This window comes from Cervus elaphus, chromosome 21 (assembly GCF_910594005.1).
Source record: "Cervus elaphus chromosome 21, mCerEla1.1, whole genome shotgun sequence".
Classification (NCBI taxonomy): Eukaryota; Metazoa; Chordata; class Mammalia; order Artiodactyla; family Cervidae; genus Cervus; species Cervus elaphus.
The window spans coordinates 23765808-23789564 of record NC_057835.1 but is presented as its reverse complement, the minus strand read 5'-3'; positions in this window follow the sequence as shown (position 1 = coordinate 23789564).

The following is a 23757-nucleotide window of genomic DNA, read 5'->3' as shown; positions in this document are numbered from 1 at the left end:
TGGAGTTTTCTAACAGGGCAAACAATGCCTTTGGGCAAGCTTTCCTCTCTAGAGGCTCAGAGAAATACAGAAAACCATGTGAGATGGTGCTGCAGCCGTGGTAGTGAGATTGCATTTACGTCTACGCATCCTTTAAACTGGCATTTTGGGAAAACTTGGACATTGACAAGAAGAGGAGACCCTTGATTAAATGAGGAGGGTGCCTTCTCCCCAGGAAGGCTGGGAAGTTCCCACAGCCCTGCTCGGTCTCCCTGCCCCTATGCGGTCCTCCAAACACAGAGCTAACCCAAGACTCCACCAGAGGAAACCCCCTTTCATAAGGTCTGAGTATGAGTACCTGTCCCCAGCCTGCAAGACCTCCGCAACTCATGTCTAGACTGTGTGGCCAAGGCTGTTTCAACCCAAGCTTTCTGCACGAAATGCCCCCTGCCCGACACACTCCCAAGTGAGTTACAAATACTAACTCACTTATCCTCATATCAGCCTAGCTGGTGGGCACCGTTGTTCACACACACCGCTTGTAAATGAGGAAACTGAAGGACAAGGAGGAAGACACCTCTGGTCACAGGCGAGGGAGGTATCCCAGCCTGTCCAACTTCGGGCAGGCTTAACCCACTGTCCGTGCCCCCACCACTGCCCCCACCTCCCAGCTTCCCCAGCCCTCTTCATCCTGAGAGGCCAGGTGTTTCCCCCATCATCCTCACACCCTCTATGTTCCACCTGTGATTCTCTTTGGGCCACCTCTGAACTTTATCCCTTTTAAAACTTGGATATTTTAATTAAATTATTATTTTTCATGTGTGTCCTCTACTAGAGTGAGAATTTATTGAGAGATAAAGCCCGTGCATGGTGGGGCTGAGCTATGTCATCTGGAACACGGCCTTGTTTTTCCTGCCTCTTTAGGAAGGGCTTCCCAGGTGGCTCAGATGGTAAAGAAATTGCTTACACTGCAGGAGACTTTGAGTTTGATCCCCGGGTCAGGAAGATCCCCTGGAGGAGGAAATGACAATCCACTCCAGTATTCTTGCCTGAGAAATCCCACGGACAGAGGAGCCTGCAGGTTATAGTCCATGGGGTTGCAAAGAGTCAGTAGGTTCCAACTGAGCACACACGCCTCCTTGGAAAAGGAGAGAGAACTTGCTTTCCTAGGAAACTCCCCACCCATAAGACACATGCCTCCTCGTGATCCACAGTGCCATGTCTGAGAATCCACGAGCCTTGTTAGCTTCATCGCCCTAACAACCCCTATTTGGCAGCAAACAAGGGCAGTGAAATGCTCGTCAGCTCGGGCTGCTTTCCCACTGCCATTGTACATCCGGTGTAAATGCAGGGCAGCCTCCCCACAGCTTGGTTAGCACTGCTCCTGCTTCCACCTGTGGAGACAAGGGTCTGCAGGAAAAGCCTGGTCAGACTTGTGCACGTAGGTCCCGCCGCCTCCCTGGAGGGGAGGCCACTTGACGAGCAGGCGGCCTTGAGTCCTCCTGCAGCAGCTCCTTTCCCAGCTTTGAAACCAGATGATCTCAGCAAGTGTACATGACAAGTGCTGCGAGGTTCTTCACTAAAACCCCTGCAGGAATTCTCAGTGATTCTCAAGCACTGGCTGTAGGAGCAACGTGGCGATTTTCTAGACAGCCTGTTGTTTCAGAGCATAAGTGCTTCTGGGATTATGATAACCAAATAAAGTTCCATTTTTCCAGGGATTTTCAAAAGGACAATTTTGCACCCATGACAACTAAACACAGGAGTTTATTCAGAGACAGCTACTTTCTGAGCTGTTGCGACCAAACCCACATGAGCTTGATCTGGAGGAGCTGAAGGGAAAAGAAGGAGCAGAAAAGCAGATGAGGCCAGTCGGGCCGAGGGAGTCATGGTCTCCCCAGAGCTCAGGGGTGGGAACCCCGGGGGGTGGGCAGGGAGGACCCCAACCTGAGCAACCTCAGGTGACGTGAGGAGCCCATGGCCACAGCAGTCAAGCCGTGGGACCAGAGAGTCAGTGGGAGGATGGGGACAGAAGGGTTGTTGTCATGCAGGAGATGCACCAGCCCACCCAGTAACCAGAGGCTGGAGGAGACAGACAGCGTGCGGGCAGCTTGGTGGACACGGGGTGGCAGCGAGTGGATATCTTCTCTTCTCAGGGAGCAAGATAACAGAGAATGAGGGACTGACAATTTGAAGAAAGAGGGAAAGCTGTAGAACACTATCTGGAGAAACACAATCTGATTTGTCATTAGTGTGAATCCCCTAAAGTGGGGGAATAGCCTCAACCCAGGGAGTGACAGCCGAGGGAGGCAGCACCAGGGTTAAGGACGTGAGCTCCTGTGCCTGGTTACTCCACTTTGTTCCAAGAGCATCCGCGGGTCGTTAGCAGATGGTCCGGTGTACGTGCCTCTCTGTTCCTGAGTCCTAGAGGGCTTGGACCCCCTTCACGCAGTGACACAGACATGGTGCCGAAGGGCAGAGTGAATGCTCCTTTTATTCATCTCAGTCACACGTGGTTCAGTCACTAAGTTGTGTCCTACTCTTTGCGACCCTATGGACTGTAGCCCGCCGGGCTTCTCTGTCCATGGGATTTCCCAGGCAAGAATACTGGAATGGGTTGCCATTCCCTTCTCCAGGGGATCTTCCTAACCCAGGAATTGAACCCATGTCTCCTGCATTGCAGGCAGATTCTTTACCTACTGAGCTATGAGGGGATCCTGACCACCAACCACACGTGGTCGTCCCCAGCCCTCAAGTGATGCGCAAGTCCAAAGCCTCCCTTCATCTCATCTTCCTCCTGATTCACATTTTGCAAACCTGCAGTGGTCATCACCCTGCAGGTTGACGTTGCCTGAGTGTTTGGTTGCCTGAGCACTTGGTGAGCCTTGGTTGGAGCTCTGCTCCCTCAGTTACTGAGATCCTCTTGGCCAGAAAGACCTCTGGACCAAAGACTCCTCCACCCCTGACTCAGTTGCACATCTTCAGTCTTGAGCGAGTCACTTGGTTTACCTGATTGAAAGGCATCTCAGAGGACATCAGGGTAGCTGACTATCAAGGCGAAATAGGACACAACAGCCCAGGAATATCAGCGGTTCTGAGAAGAAGCTCTGTTCCTACCAGCTCCCCACCACCCCAGGTAAAAACCAGCCAAAGCACAAAACACAAGCCTCTGAGATGTGAGAGGTGAGAGGAAGGAGGATTTCGGCCCAGGGGCTTAGGATGGGAAGGCAACACACAGGGAGACTCCTGGGTTCCTCACTGTCCCCAGGCCTCTGAGAACGGGCACTCCCGAGGCCTCCAACCCAGAACCAAGCAGCACAGAAAGAATTCCGGGAAAGGCCAGTCTCTCTTGGCCAAGAATCAGGAAGAGGGTGGCCAGATCACAGAAAACCATTCTGGAAACTTATCTCCAGGTGAGCTAATACCAACAGAGAGCACACTGCCGTCTCCCCTCTGCTTGTTTCCAGTCGCCAAAAAGGGATTTGAACTTGCCCATCCCATCCTGCCTGCGGGGCTGGGAGCAGCCCCCAAGCTTATCCGAGAGCTGGGCTTCCTCCCCCACCCTCCAGCAGCCCGGAGGAGACAGGCAAATGTGAGGTGGACACTGGCCTTGTATCCCCCATGCCTGAGTGTCACCCTGAGACCCCCTCCCACCCAAAGGCCCCAAGTTCTGGCCTGGGGGCTTCTTCCACACCCCAGCATTGTGATCGGGAGTGTACCAGTCACCCCAGAAAAAGCAACCAGGCCAAACTGAGGCCACAAGAACTCTGAACTTAAACTGTTCTGGGAACTGCAACCACAAAATTACCTAGGACCTGATTGAATGCAGCTTGAATAGGACCCAGAAGCTCCTGACACCATAGACAAAATCTAATGGAAACTCCAAAGTCAACTGCTGCACAAGAACCAAGAAATATCACAAACTGAGGAAGAAAAGACGACCCACAGACACGGACACTGATCAGACATCAGGATCAGCTGAGAAGAGCTTTAACGTTGTCATCATGGAAGTGCTTCGAGTACAATTTCAAATTATTTTGAAACTGATGAAAGGTAGACACGGAAATCCTACAAAGAGAAGTTAGAGGTGGACATTCTAAAGCTGAAAGGTGTAACCAGGAAAGTAAAACCACTGTTGCTGAACGGGCTGGGTAGCAGCATGGAAACGACAGAGGGTAGAACCACTGGACTTAGTGACAGATCAATAGTATTTGCCCATCTGCTCAAAGGAGAGAAAACAAATGGAAAAAAAAAAAAATGGAGAGAGTGTCGGGAGAGAAAACAGCAGAAGGAGCAACATCCATGCTGACAGGATCCCAGAGGTGAAGAGGGGATTTGGGCTGGAAGCCTCTCAAAGCAACAATGCTGCAAACTTCCCAAATGTGGAAAATAAGAGACATAAACCTACATCTTCAAAAAGCTGAGAAAACCAGAAATGGGAGGGATGCCTGGGAACCTGCGCCAAAGAGAGATCATATTATCAGCTTACAACACGGTGACCTGCTAAAAACTAAAAGCAAAGAAAAAAGTCCTAAAAGCCATCAGAGGAGAAACCAATTTGCAAAAGAGCAGATTTTTGATCTGAAGACCTGGAGGCAGAGGGAAGCGCCCAGGCTTCTGTAAGCGCTCAGAGAAAGCTCTGGAAGCTGCCATTTCTGTAACTTCCAAGAATGAAGGGGGATGGAAAGAAAACTCAGAACACGTGTTGTCAGCAAACCAGCCCCTGGAGAATGGACCCCGAAAGTCCCCCAGTCAGAGGGAAATGGTTGTGAGGGGCACTCAGAACTTCAGAAGAAGGAACAGACGTTAGAATGCGTAAAAATGGGGCAAATGATGCAGCTAAATCATAAGTAATGATCGAGGCGAATTTTATAAAATCATCTGATATGTTTTGAAGTCACACCTATAAGACTGGCAATGACAGGGTGAGAGAGTCCAGGGACCTGAGTGGACACATGGCTTCCCCATGTCTCTGGGGTCGGCGAGCCGTTGCTGCTGGCCAGCAGAGATTCCTTCAGACCGTGAGACATATAGCAACTACCGGGAAAGACACACAGAGCCATGTCCTCAAGATCACTCTAAAGAAATCAAGAGGAATTGATAAATTAGGCTTTGTCAAAGCGAAGAACTTTTCTCTGTCAAAGACCCTGTGAAAAGCAAGAAAAGATAGGATAACAATTTGGGGGAAATATTTGCCATGAAAGATTAGTATCTTGCATAGATGGAGAACTCTCAAAGTTCAACAGTAAAACATAACTAATTCAATTAGACAATTGGTAGAAGATATGAGAAACCTGATTCAGTGTGGAGGACATACAGATGGCTAAGATGCACGTGACAGCTAGAATAAACAAAGTGACCACACCCACACCAGTGAGGACGTGGTGGGGAAGCCTAGTGGTGCAGTCTCTCTGGAAACCGTGTGGCGGCTTCTCATATAACTACAGGCACAAGTACCAGGCAGCCCAGCAATGGAGAAATGGAAACCTACAACTGCATAAAATCTGAACATTTGTAGTGACTTTACTTGCAAGAGCCCAAAACAGGAACAACCCAGATGTCCTTCAATGGGTGAATGACTGAACACACCACAGCAGGGCCCATCTATGCCATGGAGTTCTACTCAGCCACAGAGGAGAATGAGCCACTGGTACCCAGAGCAGCCTGCATGGAGCTCCAAGAATTGTGCCGAGTGAAAAGGGCTAATCCCAGTGGATTACACATGGTGTGGCTCTGTTCCTAAAACACTCCTGAAATGGCAAATGTGTGGAGACTGACGACAGGTTGGTGATGGCAGTGGGCCAGGGTGGGAACTGGTGGGGGGGGGGGGGGGGGGCATGGGTGCAGGGGTGGTTGGTGGATGCAGTGACGGGACATCTGTGTCTCCACGTACTGATATCAGAGCCCTGGTCCTAACACAGGCTCTCAGTTTCACAAGACATCACTATTGAAAGAAACCGAGCAAAGTGTACATGGGAAATATCTGTATTATTTGTACAACTGCCTGTGAATCTACAATTATATAAAATATTTAAGAGAAAAGCTAGACCCAAATTTAATCCCAACTTAACAAAATTAATGAACCAAAAGTTTCTAACACCAGCAAACATCTGGCCAATATTTATATCTTCTGTTAAGATGTGAATGATTAAATTAATTTTCAAGCTGGTAGTGTATAGCAACTCATTAAGACTTGATTTCTGTTTAGAAAACTACAATTTGTTTATAGTTTTTTATGCTAATACCTCATCCTCTTGGGCAACATTCCACATGAAAATTATACCTACAAGACCACACTTAGAACAAGAAAGGAAATAGTTTAATATATCAAACTATGCTCAGGGTCAGAATAAAAACTGAAATTTGAATTTCTTTTTTACTTGAGAAACACTTTAAATAAAATAGGAAATTTCAACTAATTTAATTTGGAAGAGAAGCTATGACCAACCTAGACAGCATATTAAAAAGCAGAGACATTACTTTGCCAACAAAGGTCCGTCTAGCCAAAGCTATGGTTTTTCCAGTAGTCATATATGGACGTGAGAGTTGGACTATAAAGAAAGCTGAGTGCTGAAGATTTGATGCTTTTGAGCTGTGGTGTTGGAAAAGACTCTTGAGAGTCCCTTGGACTGCAAAGAGATCAAACCAGTCAATCCTAAAGGAAATCAGTCCTGAATATGCATTGGAAGGACTGATGCTGAAGCTGAAACTCCAATACTTTGGCCACCCGATGCGAAGAACTGACTCACTGGAAAAGACCCTGATTCTGGGAAAGACTGAAGGTGGGAGGAGAATGGGACAACAGAGGATAAGAGGGTTGGATGACATCACTGACTCAATGGGCATGAGTTTGAGCAAGCTCCAGGAGTTGGTGATGGACAGGGAGGCCTGGCGTGCTGCAGTCCTTGGGGTCACAGAGAGTTGGACATGACTGAGCAACTGAACTGAACTGCGTTTTGAAAATATGTATCTTTTCTGTAATATCCATGCTGTTTAGAGCAAGAGTAAGGTTTCATTTGATTTTCCTGTATGGGCCACTGCTTGTAACTTTCTTGGGCTTCCCCAATGGCTCAGTGGGTAAAGAATTAGCCTTCAGTGCAAGAGACACAGGAGACTTAGGTTCGATTCCTGGGTGGGGAAGATCCCCTGGAGTAGGAAATGGCAACCCAGACCAGTATTCTTGCCTGAAAAATCTCATCCACAGAGGAGCCTAGCAGGCCACTGTTCACACACTTTTCATTTGAAGGATTTTTTTGTTTTGTTTTGTCCTTACAACATTTAATTGAAAATACGATACACAGAACATGGCAACCTCAGTACCAGATGTGCTATTTCTTTAAGCAGCAAGCACATGGGAGAAAGATGTGTCTAGAAGACAGTAAACTGAGGTGACAGTCAGTACCCTTGTTTATAGACTGAAACAGCAAACTTAAAATGACCCTTGGGATGATGGAGTTTAATTAGCGGCTGAAGCTAAAGCTCAGCTCTAGTCTCTCCCTGAACCTCATTGGTCAAGAGTGGTTGTACCCAGGGTCTCACCATCCTCAGGCCCAGTGGTCAGCATACAGAGGCTCACCCTCAAGCGCCAGCATACCCAAGCTCATGAAAACAACGTGTGCCACACACACACACGCACACACACACGCACACATCTTCACTGACCTTCCCCGTCGTCCACTTGAAGATCATAGCTTGTTGTTACACTGATTTAAAAGAACAGACATGATGTATCAGGTCAATGGATTCTTATTCTAAACTGAACAGTTAGCACATCATTCTAACATCTTGTGTTGGTCGCTCAGTCATGTCTGACTCTTTGTCATTCCAACCTCTTGTAGGTAAAAAGAAAAAAGTCTCAGTCTCACTGTTACACTGACTCTTATTCTTGCCGTGTTTGCCCAGATGGGCTCACTCACTCAAGCAGAGGAGTCCCTAATGAGTTATACCTATTAATAAATCCAGGCAGTGAGTCTTGCTGATTAACCAGGACATCAGCAAGGAAGTGTCCTCACCTTACCAGCCAATATTTAAAAAGGAAAAAAAAAAAATACATATGTAGCACAAATGCTTGCAATGTAATATATTACTTTAAAAATAATTTAGGATTTACCTCTTTATCTCCACTCCCAAATGCATTAACTTTGAACCAAAATCATTAAACCTTCAAAAGGGATACATAAGTAAAAATAATAAGGATTGGAGTGATCTTAAACATACTATTCCGAGGGATGTTTTTCCTGAGTTTTTAGTGTTCATTGACTTTGAAACAAAGGAGAAGGGCGTTTTCACATTTAGAATCATTTTGGCTATTGGCTTTTCTATCCAGGATTTATTCTTAATGTCATTTTTTAAGAAGTAATTTAAGCTGAAAGATAAAGAACATTAGTGACCGCTTTGGGCCCCTCTGTGAGTTGTAGTCCCTGTGCCTTCTCCTGCCCCACTATTTCAGGTTGTTACATGAGGTGGAATAAGTACAGTAACTGGTAAGGGTCTGGACATCCTCCTCCAATCCATTACATCATCACAGAGCTCAGAGCCTGCCCAGGACAAGCCGAGCGCCATAGGCTAAGGGGCTTTGTCAGGGATCCCTGGAGACTCTCAGTGTTTGGAGAGCAGCCTGCGCTTTGAACCTGTAGATCAATAACTGGAAGCAAACACGGTCCCAAGACCATCTGTGATATTTGTCATCGAGCCCACCATTATTGTACAGGTAAAGGATCCACCTTGCACCCGGGCTCTGGGGTCTGAGAACTGACAGGCCTGTCCCCGCACCACGCGTCTGCAGCACAGGTGACAAGACTGCTCAGAGAGCAGGCATCCCACACCTGGGGCCTGAAGAGGGTGGGAAAGTGGTCAAGACTCCCGCAGGCTGTGAGGAATGCTCCTTTTCTTTTGAGCCTTCCTACCTATTCTTCAAAGTGAGACAGTGGTGGTGACTCCACCAGCAATGACGCTGAGACCTCAGGGGTCCCCAGCCAGGCGGGCACGAGGTGCCAGTGACCGAGGCTGGCATGAGACACTGGGAGGGCCAGGGCCTCTCTGAAAGCACTTTCAGCGATATTTTTTAAGACTGTAGAGCCTGAACAAATTGTAACTTCTAACAAGATTTAATATTTGGCCCTTACACACCAAACTGTAATCTTTATTTTAAGAAAAAACAGAGAGAGAACCATTTCACCCCCTTCCTCACTCTCCCCATGAGGCAGCCCTGTATCAGCACCCGCACTGTTCCATTTAATCCCAACAAAGTCTGAGCATGAAATACCACAGTCCCCTCTGCAGACAGGGACACCAGGGCTGGGAGATAAGTGGGTGGGCTGGGTCACACAGCAAGGAAGAAAGAGCCCTCCCCACTCAGCCTCCACACCCGGGACTGTCAGCACTCTGCCCGCAGCTCCACAAGCAGAAGTCTCAGTGCAGATGGCTCAGGCCACAGCCAGAGCAGGACACAGAGGCCCATGAGTAGTGACCTTCTGCCTTTAAGGAGGGTCATCTCAGTGGGGGTGGGGGGGAAGCCCTGAACTGGAACAATGGGGCACTGGGCTCACACCCCCAGCCCTGCCGCGGGAAAGCCAGCCACATATTTGTCCCGCAGCATCTCAAGCATGGGTGAGACCCTGGACATCCTATGAGGGTGGCCCCTGGGGCCACTGCCACCTGGCCGTGACTAGAGTCAGCTTCACACGAAGCTTGCTCCGTACTTTATCCAGTCAAGACTTAGTGCCAGAGTCCCGGAGACCTAGGCTGGAGAATGCCCGAGGGCTGTCATCCGTGTGTAGGTCTCCATGTGCCGTTCCACCTGTTTGTCTGTCTCCTCTTTCTCAGTCCTTGTTTGCCTTTTCTTGACTTTTGGGGAGTTCCGAGAACCCTTCTAGGATTCCACTCTGATGCATTCACAGTGCTTCTGAGTGCCTCCCGTCTTGGGTACCTAAGCCGCTGCTTAGATATCACTGTGCACACAAGACCTTCTGTCTCCTGGCATCATCTTTCATGACTGAAAATGATGTGTAGACTCTGCTCTTCCATGTGGGTCCGTCTGCTACCCTTCATACTTTCAACAAACAGTTGTCTCCAGTGTTTCCTCCATATTCATACCTGGCACCCTATCAGACGGTGCTATCAAATACAATTCAGGAAATTCATCATGAGGAGTATTATCTTAACCCCCACTTTTACTTATTCCAGTAGTTCTCTTTCCTGTCTAATGTTCTGAGCCATCTGGTACTCCTGTGCTGTTTAGAGACCATTCTCTCTACCTGCTCTGCAAGGGCTGGTTTGCAAACAGCCATCATCCTGTGTTAGAGAAGACCTAAGTTGTTTACCCCTCATTCCTGAAGAATATTTTCACTGGACATTGGATTCGTGGTTCACATTTATCTTTGTCCCATACTGAAAATGGCACCAATACCAGTTCCTTCTAGTCCTATGGTTCTGGACAAGGAGTCACTGTCACAGCAACAGTGATGCTCTGCAGACACTGGTCCCTCTTCTGCCTGCATCCACATTGTTTATTCCTCTAGTTTTCAGCAGTTTAACATGCTCTGTCCTGGCATGGGTTTCTAGGCATTCCTCCGATTTCAGGTTTTCTCAGCTTTTTGAAGATGTAGGTTTATGTCTCTTCTTTTCCACATTTGGGAAGTTTGCACCGTTATTGCTTTGAGGTGCTTCCAGCCCCACTCCCCTCCTCACCTCTAGGACCCTGTCAGCATGGGTGTTGCTCCTTCTGCTGTTTTCTCTCCCAACACTCTCTCCATTTTTTTTCCATTTGTTTTCTCTCCTTTGAGCAGATGGGCAAATACTATTGATCTGTCACTAAGTCCAGTGGTTCTACCCTCTGTCGTTTCCATGCTGCTACCCAGCCCGTTCAGCAACAGTGGTTTTACTTTCCTGGTTACACCTTTCAGCTTTAGAATGTCCACCTCTAACTTCTCTTTGTTTGTAGGATTTCCGTGTCTACCTTCCATCAGTTCCAAAAGAATTTGAAATTGTACTCGAAGCACTTCCATGATGACAACGTTAAAGCTCTTCTAAGCTGATCCCCATGTCAGACTCAGCTCTGTGTTGGCGTCTGTTGGTCATCCTGGCCAGTCCACACGCACAGGGGACGTCTGACCGAAGGTGGTCCCATCTCAGTGCCCCCTTGTCCTGCCAGAGCTGCCTGGAAACCTCCACACCTGGGATGTTCTCCACTCTCACCTGGAAGAGCCGGGACATCCCTTGCAGAGAAGGGACATGTAAGAACGTACAGAGCATCGCGTCCACCTGAGGGACCAGGCGACACCGGGCTCTTCACTGGGTCTGTAACCAGTCAGAGTGAGACAAGGAACAACCTCTGTAGAATCTGTGTAGCTATTGCCTTAAGACATACTTCTCATCTACACTGGGTACAGATTTTGTCTTAACTTTCTAGCAAATAACTCATCTCCATCTTTCTCTCTCTTTCTTCATTTTTGTTTTCGGGGGGGATGTGTGATTCCAGGGTCCACTTCCCACCCCTTCACCTCCCACTTCAGAAGAGTGCTCTGAGGGCATGGGGACAGAGGGGAGGGGAGATGAGGGAGAGGAGATGCTGGCAAGGGGGCCGGGGGAGGAGCAGGAAGGAGCAGAGAGGGGTTCAGAGATGCTGCCCCTCCTCCCAGGAGCCTGGGACATGGCCACAGCCGCCCCACCACAGGTCCTCGCTCCACAGAGGGAAACACTCAGGCGATGCCCACCCCAAATCAGCGCCACCAGGGAGTCCCTCACTGCCCCCTTCACTGGTGGCTGCCCCCAGGACCTGCTCTGGGGGCATTCAGAGAGTGCCTGACTCAGGACTGCGGTCTGGTCCCCTCTCCCCACCTCTGCCTGCTGCTGGCCCGGCGCTAGGCAGAGGGCGGGCTCCCTGGAAGCCCAGATCCACTCCCCGAGGGTTACGCAGGGTACCCCCCGGCTCAGCCACTGCTGACGACGTCGTTTCCACAAAGAGATGAACTTTGACCTTCAAACAACCCACTCATGAATCAACTTTGATATCGCAATGCGTTTATCAGCTACAAAATCCCTGTGGTTAAAATTCAGTGATTCTGTTCAGCAAAGTTGCCGCTCATCAGAGCACCGATAAAGTGAGGACCCGCTCTTTTGGAGACAGTGTCCTGGGGGTGCTTTCTTCTCTGCTCCTCACAAGTTTGGGCTGGTTTCCTGTGAAACCAGGTCCCCATGCCTCTGTTTCCCTCCTCTCTTGGACTATCTGCAAACACCAAATGGAGCCAATTTACTGACAGAGGAGCCTAAACATACTGGGCAGGAATAGAGAAGACAGGCTCTAGTGTTTCTGGAAACACGAAGTCCCCAGGCTAGTAAGTTTAAAAAGAAGGAAAGAAAGGCTGGACTTGAAGCATCATGTGAAGCTCTTGCCCTGCAAATCCTACAAATTACCATCCATTAAGTAACCACATGTGACATCACCCGAGTCTGCTGGTCCTCACGGGGCCTGCGGAACCACAGAGTGCAAGCGGCTGTGGGGCCGCTGTGTGGAAGGTACAGTTGACCTCATATCCTGGGCATTTCTGCTCAGCAGCCCGTCTATCCCACAGGACCCGGGGTGGGGGGTGGCTTTCTGCAGACAGACGGGGCGCAAGTCAGCTGCTTTGGGCACATTCGACAGCCTTCTTGTACAAGCAGCAAATCCAGCACAGAGCCAGAGGGAACTAACTAATCCTAATTAAGAAAAAAAAAAAAAATGACCCAATCTTCTAGCTCTAGAGACATCAAATGTGAAGAGAACACCGGCTAGTTTTCAGAAATGCATCGACTTTCCCCCTGCCGTTAGACCGGCACTATGGTCAGTGGGAGTACCTGACCCCCTGCCCTGCGCTGACCACCGTGATCTCCCGCCTTTGAGGAGCCGCTGGCATCAAGGCCCCACCAGCCCCCTCTCCACCTCACGGCTCTTGAGAATCAAAGGCTGCTCTGCCTGGAGTAAACCCCTGGTGCTCATTCCTCTGTGGATTTCTTTCTAACGTGAAGTTTAATTTCAGTGTCACTACTTGGAAAATAATTTTTAAGCAACATGTGGACACAGCTGTTTCTTCTTGGTATAGTTTTGAACTTGCAGTGAATTACATCTTCCTTTAAAAGGGAGGCCACTTTCTGCTTCTCTGTGAAAGCAGAAGTCAAATAATTACAAATTGATAATAAACACGTCTGAACTTTCCTCTCCGACCCCCAAGCCCAGGAATCCGTCCGTGGCCTCTGTTCTTATTTGGTCTCCCATGTTTTAGCAGAGAAGTTTCATCTGTTCCGAAGCATGAACTTCGTGCATAAACACCGTTTAGGTTTTAACACTCTTCGTTTAGCTTGATAAACAAGAACAAGAAAGAAAATGCTACCCAAACTGAATGATCACTCTCTAGCCAGAAAAATGTTGCTGTCAGACAATCCATTATTTTTTACCAGCTGAGCCACAAGGGAAGCCCAATCCATTGACTATGTGACATTAAAAAGGAAAGTGAGTGTGTTACAATGCGTTGTCCAGGGCAGTGAGTGAGGAAATTTGATCGGTCTTCCACCTTTAAAAGGTCCTGATATACAGTGACCTTTAAATATCTGGCAAGCTGCCCCAGAGAAGAGTCTGCAGTGATGGGAATGAAATAACCATCTACGGAAAGTGGCCACCACACTGGAGACTTCATCTACAGAGGGTGATGGACAACAGAAGGGACTGTAGTCTTCATGGCCCAAGTAACAAAACTGCGTGTTGGAGGAAAACACCAGCAGGAGGTGAGGAGAGTCAGGGCGTGGTGGGGATCACAGAGTAAAGTCAACCTCCAGACCTTCTGACTCTCAGCCCAGATGGCAGCTGGCTCAAGTGATGCTGTTCTAACCCCCACCAGGCTTAATCAGTAAACCAGGGTGAGGGCCAGGAGCTCACAGACAAGGTGACAGTTTACCAAACAGAGCAGTTTGGAGGGAGGGAGATAGGATCTGGAGTTGAAGAAAATCCCATAGTATAGAGGCACGTCATTACACACTTGTCCACACCATGGAGCATGCACCACCAAGAGCAAGCCCTTGTGTGACCCACCGTAGACCTGGGTGATAACCTGTCATTGTCTCTTCACGGACGTATCACACGCACCATCAGGTAGGGGGTGTTGACAGCAGAGGATAAGGTGCAGGGATGGGGTGGGTACAGGAGGCCGGAGAAGTTTCTGGGAAGTCCGTGCATCTTCCTCTCAGTTTAGATGTGAACCTAAAACTGCTCTAAATAAGAAAGTCTACTAAGAAAACATCTCAGGATTAAGAGGGAGGAGACCAAGATGTGGTGGGAGACAGCAGAATGGAGCAGCGTGAGCCCAGGCATGCTCGCAGAGCATTCAGGGAGGTGAGAGGCTGTGCTGGAATGGGGGCCAGGTGGGCTGGCAGGCAGTGCTGGACGCCATGCCCAGTCGTATCTCTCAGAGTCGTTTGAAAAGCTGGGGCCCTGAAGCCCTCCCTTTCCTACCATGGCCTTTACATCTGTGTGACCGCGGTGCTGCCTGGGTGCAAGGACAAGCAAGGCTCCCCAGCCCCGGGGCAATGTGGACAGTGTCTCCTCTTGGACCAAGAAACACCCCAGTGTGAGGACCTCAGAAACCACCCCCCAGGAAAGATGAGCAGCCGTCGACCCACGCCCCAGAGCTCAGAGCAGTCGGGGTCCCACCGTGTACACAGCGCCCCTGCTGCTCCCACACGCTGCATGCGGTAGGGGCTGCCGGCTCATGGAGACCCCGGGGGCCCGACTTCCCCTGAGGCACGTTCAGGCCCCCGACCCTCACACAGGTTTCCCTGAGACGTCACTGGCACTTTATGCTAGTGTCACCGGGAACCTTGAAGAGCTTCGTCAGAAGGCATGGGGCAGACCTTGGTCCCTCTCAGAGCTAACCCAAACCTCCCGCTCTTCACAGCTGAGTCCCCCTGGCGGGGCAGGAGGCCACAGGGCGGGCCCAAGGCTGACTCAGCCCAGACGAAGCAGGGCGGCCACCCCACCCAACCTGGAGGTGACGCTGCGCTCAGGAATGCAGGCACCTGTGAGGGCAAGAGCTGGAGAGCAGTCACCTGTCACCTGATCCGCCAGGTGGAAAGGGGGTGTGGTCGTGGCTGGGCCGTGGTTCTGAGCCCCCCCTCCCTTCCAGCCGCCGGCTCCTCCCACTGCAGTCCTCCCTGCCCCCAGCCCTTCCTCCCAGAACCCTCCTTCCCACCACCCACGTTGCTCCAGGACTACAATCCCCTCTTGTCTGTGAACGTTGGTGCCCCATTGCCTGTTAGGAAGCCCTGCTCTGTTACCCACAAGGAATCTGCGCCTTCAGGCTCCATCTTTCCTCCAGGAAAAGCTTCCGGCGTGGAAGCAGCTGAGACATGAGGGGAGGTGCAGCCACGAGGCCCCCGCAGCCTTGGCCCCCGTGTCCCCCTAGAGCCGTCTGTCTTGGGAACAGCACTCGGGCCAGAAATGCACACCAGTATGCACGCACGGAGACGTGGGCACACACAAGTACATGCACACGTGCATGAACACACAGACAAGCCTTTCTGTCCTCAGGACCACACTGGAAGCAGGCTTGATGGTGGCTGAGGCCGGCAGGCCTGGCCTGAATGCCCTGAGGCGCTGGGGTAGGTGGGGGGTGTCTGAGTGTCTGCGGGAGTTGGTGGGAGAAATCAGCCACTATCCGTGGTCCAGTGGTCCCAGCCCAGAGCCTTGCTCACCACAAGTTTTCCCTGGGCTTCAAGCTTTGCAGTGATCACTGGGCCCCAAGGCTTCTTCAAGGAGGCCTCCCACAGGCAGGCGGAAAGCGCTTGTTCCCTCTCCAGTAGCTCCAAGAGCAAAGCCAGGGCTCTCTGCATGGCTGTGGGCAGTGGGCAGTGCAGGGAAAGTACCCTGTGCCAACATCATGCCATGTGGGACAGCGGGAGTCACAGGGGAACTGGCCGTCACCATGCTCACATCCAGGGGCCCTGCTCCTCACTGTGTCTGAAGCCACTGCCCCCCTGACCACATCTGCTCCCCATGCTGCTGCCAGAACAAAGTACTAGGTACCAGGGCTTCAAAACAGCAGATGCTTTATCCTGCGGCTCTGAAGGCGAGGAGGCATGAGCCTCACTGAGCCAAGTCCAGGGTAGCTGGTCACTTCCAGAGACTCTGACTCCTGCCACCCCCGTGTCTACGCTCCCCACATGCCTTGGCTCGCGCACCCTTCCTCTGTCTTCAAAGTCAGCCAGTATTGCCCTTTCATGATTCACATTCCTCTCGCCTGTTTGTGTCTTCCTGTCTATCTCTCTGGCTGCACCTGGGAAGCCCCTCTGCTTTTCAAGGCTGTGATTTGACCAGATTCCCCAGGACAACCCAGCAAGATCGCTCCATCTCAAGACACTCACATTTCCCAAGGCCCTTGTCATGTAGGGGTCAGGTTCCAGGCATAAGGAGATGGGCAGTTTCAGGGTGGCCACGCTGCCTATCATAGTCTGGTCTATCTCCTTGTTATCAGACGTGTCCTGGCACAACTGTCCTCCAGAGTCCCTGATGTTTGCTCAGTTCCACAGAGGTCACTCAGCAGATCACGGGTGGACAGATGGGTGGGTGGAAGCAACTGTTATTAAAACCCTCCTATACCTTAACTAGAATTTTGATGGCCTCGCTGTGTGTTAGGACTTCCCTGGTGGCTCAGTGGTAAAGAACCCGCCTGCCAATACAGGAGATAAAGGTTCAATCCATGGGTCAGGAAGATCCCCTGGAGAAGTAAATGGCAACCCACTCCAGTATTCTTTCCTGCGAAATCCCATGGACAGAGGAGCCTGGTGGGCTACAGTCCATGTGGTCGTGAAGAGTCAGACATGACTGAGCAACTAATCAACGCAACAACATGTATGTTTCATTTCTTTGGAAAGCCAGGTCTTGTCCTCTGTTTCCACAGATGAGGAAGTGAAGGCTCCATGTTAAGTTGCGGGGTCACACCACTGACTTCCGACAGGGGCGGGGCTTTGTGCATATGACCCGAAATCCAGGTGTGCCTCCCCTTTCACCAGTGCACAGCTCACTTTCTTTATTTACCCTCGACTATCAGAAACCACTGGAAAGTAGCTCAGGTTTTCTGGCTGGAGTTCATCACCACTAGGGCTAAAGGGAGCTGTGAGGATGTGATGGTGAACTTGCCCTGGAGACAAAGGAGCATCGAGAGGATGACGACGATGCTGGTCATGATAGAGCATCACCATGGAGGTGCAGGTGGTCACTGAAACAGCAGGAAAGGAGGACAGGTTTTATTGTCATTATCTTATGTTTACTGAGGCTTATGACTGCCAGCAACCATTTATAGGTATTATAAATACCTATTACAGGTATTATAGTGCTCAACCATTTATAGGTATTATCTCACTTAATTTCCTAAAATCCAGCAAGATAAAACCTCTCATCATCCTATTTCAGAATGGAAGTGACTCGCCCACATTCTCACAAGACATATAAGCAGTTGCTCCAGGAATCAATAGGCCACCTGATGCTGAGAGCTGAATCCCTGGAAAAGACCCCGATGCTGGGAAAGATGGAAGGCAGGAGGAGAAGGGGGCAACAGAGGATGAGATGGTCAGACAGCAACATCAAATTAATGGACATGAGTTTGAGCAAACTCCTGCTGGAGATAGTGAAGGACAGGGAAGCCTGGGGTGCTGCAGTCCATGGGGTCACAAAGAGTCAAACAGGATTTACTGACTAAACAACAACAACCAGGAACTGAACTCAGATCCGTGAAGACCTGCAGCCTGTGCTGTTAACAATGGTGTCATATCAGAAAAAAATCCTAATAAACATCGTACTTTACCCAAACTAGTCAGTGTTATGAAAACCATAGTGAATGGAGAATACATGTAAATCCATGGCTGATTCATGTCAATGTATGACAAAAACCACTATAATACTGTAAAGTAATTAGCTTCCAACTAATAAAAATAAATAAATTTAAAAAAAGAAAACCATAGTGAGTTCTCTTCAGATAGTAATATGCTATCAACTAGACCATCAAACCAAATACAGATGTTCTTTGCTGGGGACACCAACCTATCCTTTTGGAGCTGCTATCAGAACATTAATGCGAAATTATTTTAAAAGCTGTGGGAAAAGACAGTTGGCCCTGAGGGGGACAGGGAGACGGGAACGTGTGTGGCCGGGGAGCCCCCATCTTCACCTCAGCAGCAACTCAGGATCAAAAGAGCAATTGAGGGAATTTCCACTTAGAGGAAACTGCTCTGTATTCAAAATTCTCTGAGAGCAGAGGGTGACAGGGGGCAGCCTGGAAGTGGGTATGCAGAGCCTTCCTGTCACCAGGGTGCCCACCCGGGCAGCGGGTCAGCACTGATATGTCCCTGGGCTGGAAATCCCCTGCAGCGGTCATGTTCTCCACTGGGAGGACACAGCCCCGAAGCTCTGCTCTGAGTCTCTGCAGTGATATTTTCTGCTGTTTTTCAGGCACAGATAACACTAGCTCTTACTACTTCCCAACACAAGGTACACTCTATCTCACCACCATCTCTGTGACAGAAAGTCAGAGGAAAGGAAACAGCAGGAAAAGATCACCTTTTAACCTAATGTCTTCTCTATCCCACAATCGGGAGGCTATCAAACAGGGTCCATCGTCACGTATCAGATTTGAACACACAGTTAAAGACTGAGGAATTGGGCTTTTCTGAAATCTACCTTGTATACGCCATGCTGATTTTGTCCCCACAGTAGATTTTTTTCATTATAAGAATCAGTGTAGGAATTACAAGGTCAGACCCTTGTATGGCCCAGAACCCATAAGAAATAAGCCTGCAACCTAATTCTTCTGAATACACACCCTCTTATGGGAGCTGTTGTTGTTTCACTTCATGGTGACCATCCAAACATAAGCGCACACACACAAGTTAACAGTAGGGAGACAGTGGTCTGGAAAGCCATAGTTTCCATGACGATAGCCGGGCGAGTGTGCAGGACTCTTACCTGTGGACAGTTTCCTCTCCCACACCTGCATCCACAGTGTCTATGCACCTGCTGGCTTGAAGCCCTGAGCTCTGCCCGGCTGGAGGAGATCATGGGCTGTTCTGCCCACCCTCCCCACCTCCCATGTGGGGAAATGCATTGAGATCCTGTTTGTAGGTGGCCTGTCTGCACCTCCCACACGGCCATCATCTCCTTGGCTCCTCTTCCCACCTCTGCCTTCCATGAGCTGTGGCCTCGGAGACACAGAAGCAGTACCCTCTCTACTGCTTCAACCCATGCTCCCTCAGCATCTTCGTCTGCACTGTGGGGGATGCACTTAACATCCCTCCAGGAGTTAAGACTGTTTCTGTAAACAGAAGTCAATCCAGAGCTTTCAGGACTCTGGAAGGAGAAAGGAAAAGAAGAAAAAGTAATTTCTAGTGTCCAAGTATTCATATTAACCATCTTTTAACTCTCCAGTTAAATTGAATATAAATAGTTAATATCAATGGAGTATGAGCCATACCTGTGTAGTTAGTTCCAACTAGTAGAGCTTATCTTTCAACTCAATTTTTAGATTTCTTTATGCACAAATCTCTCCGAATTTCCTATGTGTTAACCTTCCAGATGGATAGAATGTACAATTTATATATATTTATATAAATGCCAGGAGAAATATCAATAACCTCAGATATGCAGATGACACCACCCTTATGGCAGAAATTGAAGAAAAACTAAAAAGCCTCTTGATGAAAGTGAAAGAGGAGAGTGAAAAAATTGACTTAAAGCTCAACATTCAGAAAACTAAGATCATGGCATCTGGTCCCACCACTTCATGGGAAATAGATGGGGTAACAGTGGAAACAGTGTCAGACTTTATTTTTTGGGGGCTCCAAAATCACTGCTGATGGTGATTGCAGCCATGAAATTAAAAGACACTTACTTCTTGGAAGGAAAGTTATGACCAACCTAGATAGCATATTAAAAAGCAGAGACATTACTTTGCAAACAAAGGTCCATCTGGGCAAGGCTATGGTTTTTCCAGTGGTCATGTATGGATGTGAGAGTTGGACTGTGAAGAAAGCTGAGCACCGAAAAATTGATGCTTTTGAACTGTGGTGTTGGAGAAGACTCTTGTGAGTCCCTTGGACTGCAAGGAAATCCAACCAGTCCATCCTAAAGGAGATCAGTCCTGGGTGTTCATTGGAAGCACTGATGCTGAAGCTGAAACTCCAATATTTTGGCCACCTCATGCGAAGAGTTGACTGATTGGAAAAGACCCTGATGCTGGGAGGGATTGGGGGCAGGAGAAGGGGACGACAGAGGATGAGATGACTGGATAGCATCACCAACTCGATGGGCATGAGTTTGAGTGAACTCCGGGAGTTGGTGACGGACAGGGAGACCTGGCGTACTGCTATTCATGGGGTCGCAAAGAGTCGGACACAACTGAGCGACTGAACTGAACTGATACATAGTTTTTAAGTCTATTAAATCAAGCAGAATAATCTAATAATTTGAAAGCTATTCTATGTTGTCTCATATGAAGTATTTTTAAAAATATAATGCACATTTGAACTTAAATGTTATCTACCATAAGATCTAAAGATCAATAGTGCAGAGCAAGTTTTGGAGACGGCTATAATTAACTGCACAGATGCTGCTCGACTAAGGATGAGGTTACATCTTGATCAACCCATTTAAGGTTGAAAGGGTCGTAAGTCAAAAATTAATCTAACACCCCTGGTCTCCTGGACATCACAGCTCAGCTCGGCCTGAGTGAAGCGTGCTCAGAGGGCTCAGAAGCAACCTCAGACCACCTGGGAGCATCTCAGAGACTGTCCTCTGAACGTCACTAACCCTGGAAAAGATCAAGAATCAAAGTACAGTTTCTACTCAATATCTATCAGTTTCACACCATCATGAAGTCCAAAAGTCCTAAGACACATCATTGTAAGTTGGGGACTGTCTATATTTACATGAGTTTACTGAATGTGTTTGCAGCCCGGGATCAGTCATCACACAACACTGCTCCCTAGAATAATGATGTAAATAATAACATTGCAGTTGCTATTTAGTCACTAAGTTGTGTTCGACTCTTTGTGACCCCATGGACTGTAGCAAGCCAGGATCCTCTGTCCATGGGATTCTCCAAGGAAGACTACTGGAGTGGGCTGTCATTTCCTTCTCCAGGGGATGTTCTTGACCCAGGGCTCGAACCCATATCTCTTGTGTCTCCTGCATTGGCTGGCAGGTTCCTTACCACTGAGCTACCCTGGAAGCCCAAATAATAGCATAACCAGCCTTCATTCTACTGTTCTTCCTGTTCTAGCCACTGGATGCTCTCATCTCACCTGTTTTCCAGATAAGGACACAGAGGCACGGATGAGGTTTAAAGCTCGTTTAAATTCCACTGCGAGGAAAGGGGGCAGCTGCTTGTCACCTCCAGCACCTGAGGCTTAAACATTGGGAGAGGGACCCCGGTCGTTCCTGCCCAGGAAGAGGCCAAGTCAGGGGACTAGGCAGAGGGCCAGGCCCCCGGTACCCAAGCTCCCTCCCAAGCACCTGGAAGGAGGCCCCAGACACAGCCCTCCAGCTGCCGTCCACATGCACGTGCTTGGCCGTCCAGCTTCCCTTGAGAGGAGGATGATGCTGAAATACACTCTGGCTCAGTCTGGACTCACCCCAGTCCGTTACCACTTTCTCATGAGGTCCCAGAGTCAATAACACCACCTGCCAAACACTAAAAGACATTTTGGAAGGGGATATTCAGGAGCAAGACACTCTACCCTGAAATGAATACTTTATAACTGGCCATGGCAGAAATGCAGTATCCGCTCAGAGTGCTCTATCAGGTCCCAGCAACTCATCCAGGCAGATCTGGCAGCTCCAACGCCAGATCTCAGGGCCTCTTTTGGACAGGGCACTGGTGGTACCCCCATCCCGGGCCTCCAGGGGCCAGGAGGCAAGTCCTGTGCGGGGTGTCCTCCCATCCAGATCCACATAGTAAATAGCCTGGAAGGAAAAGTCCAGACGTAACCCCCACAGGACAGAACGTGAACTACCCAGGCCGGACCTACAGCGCAAGCGACAGGAAGGCACCACTTTGAGAAAGAAGGTAATTGCTTAGATCGAGCAATTCTAGCTAATTAGCATGGCGACAGAAAGTGCTGGAAAAAAATCTAAATCTCCCAAGGCCGTCATGCAACCTTAGATCCTATGAACCATGCACACACATGCTGATTTAAACACCAAATAAACACGCGACAACATGTTTGGGCCTTATAACACGTCCTCATGTGATTAGGGCTTATTTCCATTCCAGGCCTAGCTGTGCTGCTGCTATGTGCGCAGCCCAGGAGCCTGGCCTTGCAAATACTCACGGTTCTTAGAGGGTGAGCTCTGCAGCCCCCCCGCTACCCCAGGTGACCCACAGCCTGTTATTCGCCCCAAACTCAACAAGATACATCACGCCCGCCCGGTGGACAGCGCGCGTCCAGATTTGCGTAACACCTGCTCAGAACAAATGTCTATTCTTCCCCTTTGTGTCTCTTAGTTCACTTAATTACACTTCTTGGCATGTTGTCTAGTGCAGCACCGAAAAAGGAATCAAGTGATTTTATCAAATTACTGAAAGTCAACGTGGTTCTTTTCCTTAAAACAGTGACACTTCCTTACTTGCTTTTAAAAGGAAAAATGTACAGAAATAAGAGTTCTAGGGTTCGAACGCATCTTGCTCATGTCCAACTGATACTGTAAATCATATCCTCTTCCTCAGATGAATGACGTAGATGCTTCCAGTGACTCCATATTATCAACACACACTACCTCTCGAGAGGCTGGAGAGGAAAACATGTTCTGTGACATGACCCTCGTGGTAACAAGTGCCCGACAATTCCAGCCGGTTTTGCAGACCCCCAAGTCTCCTGCACATTCCCATCCCTTGAGGAGTGCACCTCTGACACTCTCTCAGGTGGATGAGACCTTGTAATTGTTTCACCCTCTGAGTCACCAGTCCCAGCCAAACACACAATGAAGACAAGCCGAGGTTTTGCCCCCGGGGGCCACGGCCGACAACTCTCAGGACTCTGCTGGATCGTGCCCCAAGTGCAGATATGCCTGGACACGAGGCCAGTCTAAGGACAAGTTGCCACTTCCCAGCTGTGACCTGGGCCAGCCACTGTCCCACCTCCTATACCCCTGGCCTGGGGACAGCTGGCCGGCTCCCCTTCTAGACTTGTGCCCCCACCTACAGGGCTCAAATTGTATCCTGTCAGCCCAAAACTCACTACAACCCATGCATCATTTGATCTGCCTCCCCATCCTAAAACAGGAGGGCACCACACATGGGCGCAGACACTCGTCCACTTGGACACACGGACATACAGACACACACATGCACGTGGACACGCAGACACGCACCCTGACAGTGGAAGGGGCTGTTTCCTCCCTGCAAGGTCTACGCAGGCCCCAAGCTGTCCCCTTTGCAGGACCCCCCTTCCCTTCTCTGGTCCAGGGACGAATTTCAGGGTGACCGCCCCTGCAAGTTGACTTACTAGTGGGTCAGAAAATAAGACAGAACAAAACCAAACAGACAACATAAATCAAATCTTAAATCAAGCCAGCTAATCCCTGAAAACTACAACACATCATCTTCCCCGCAATTTGAGTAAAACAAACCGTTTCGTACATGTGATGCTCAGTAAATGCTCTGTGAGCAGACAATCAACCAAGTGAACAGCGGTCTCCTCACTGCCTTGCAGCCCCCACCTCCAGCACACACTTTCTGGAACAGCCCCTCTCAGGCTGCGTCA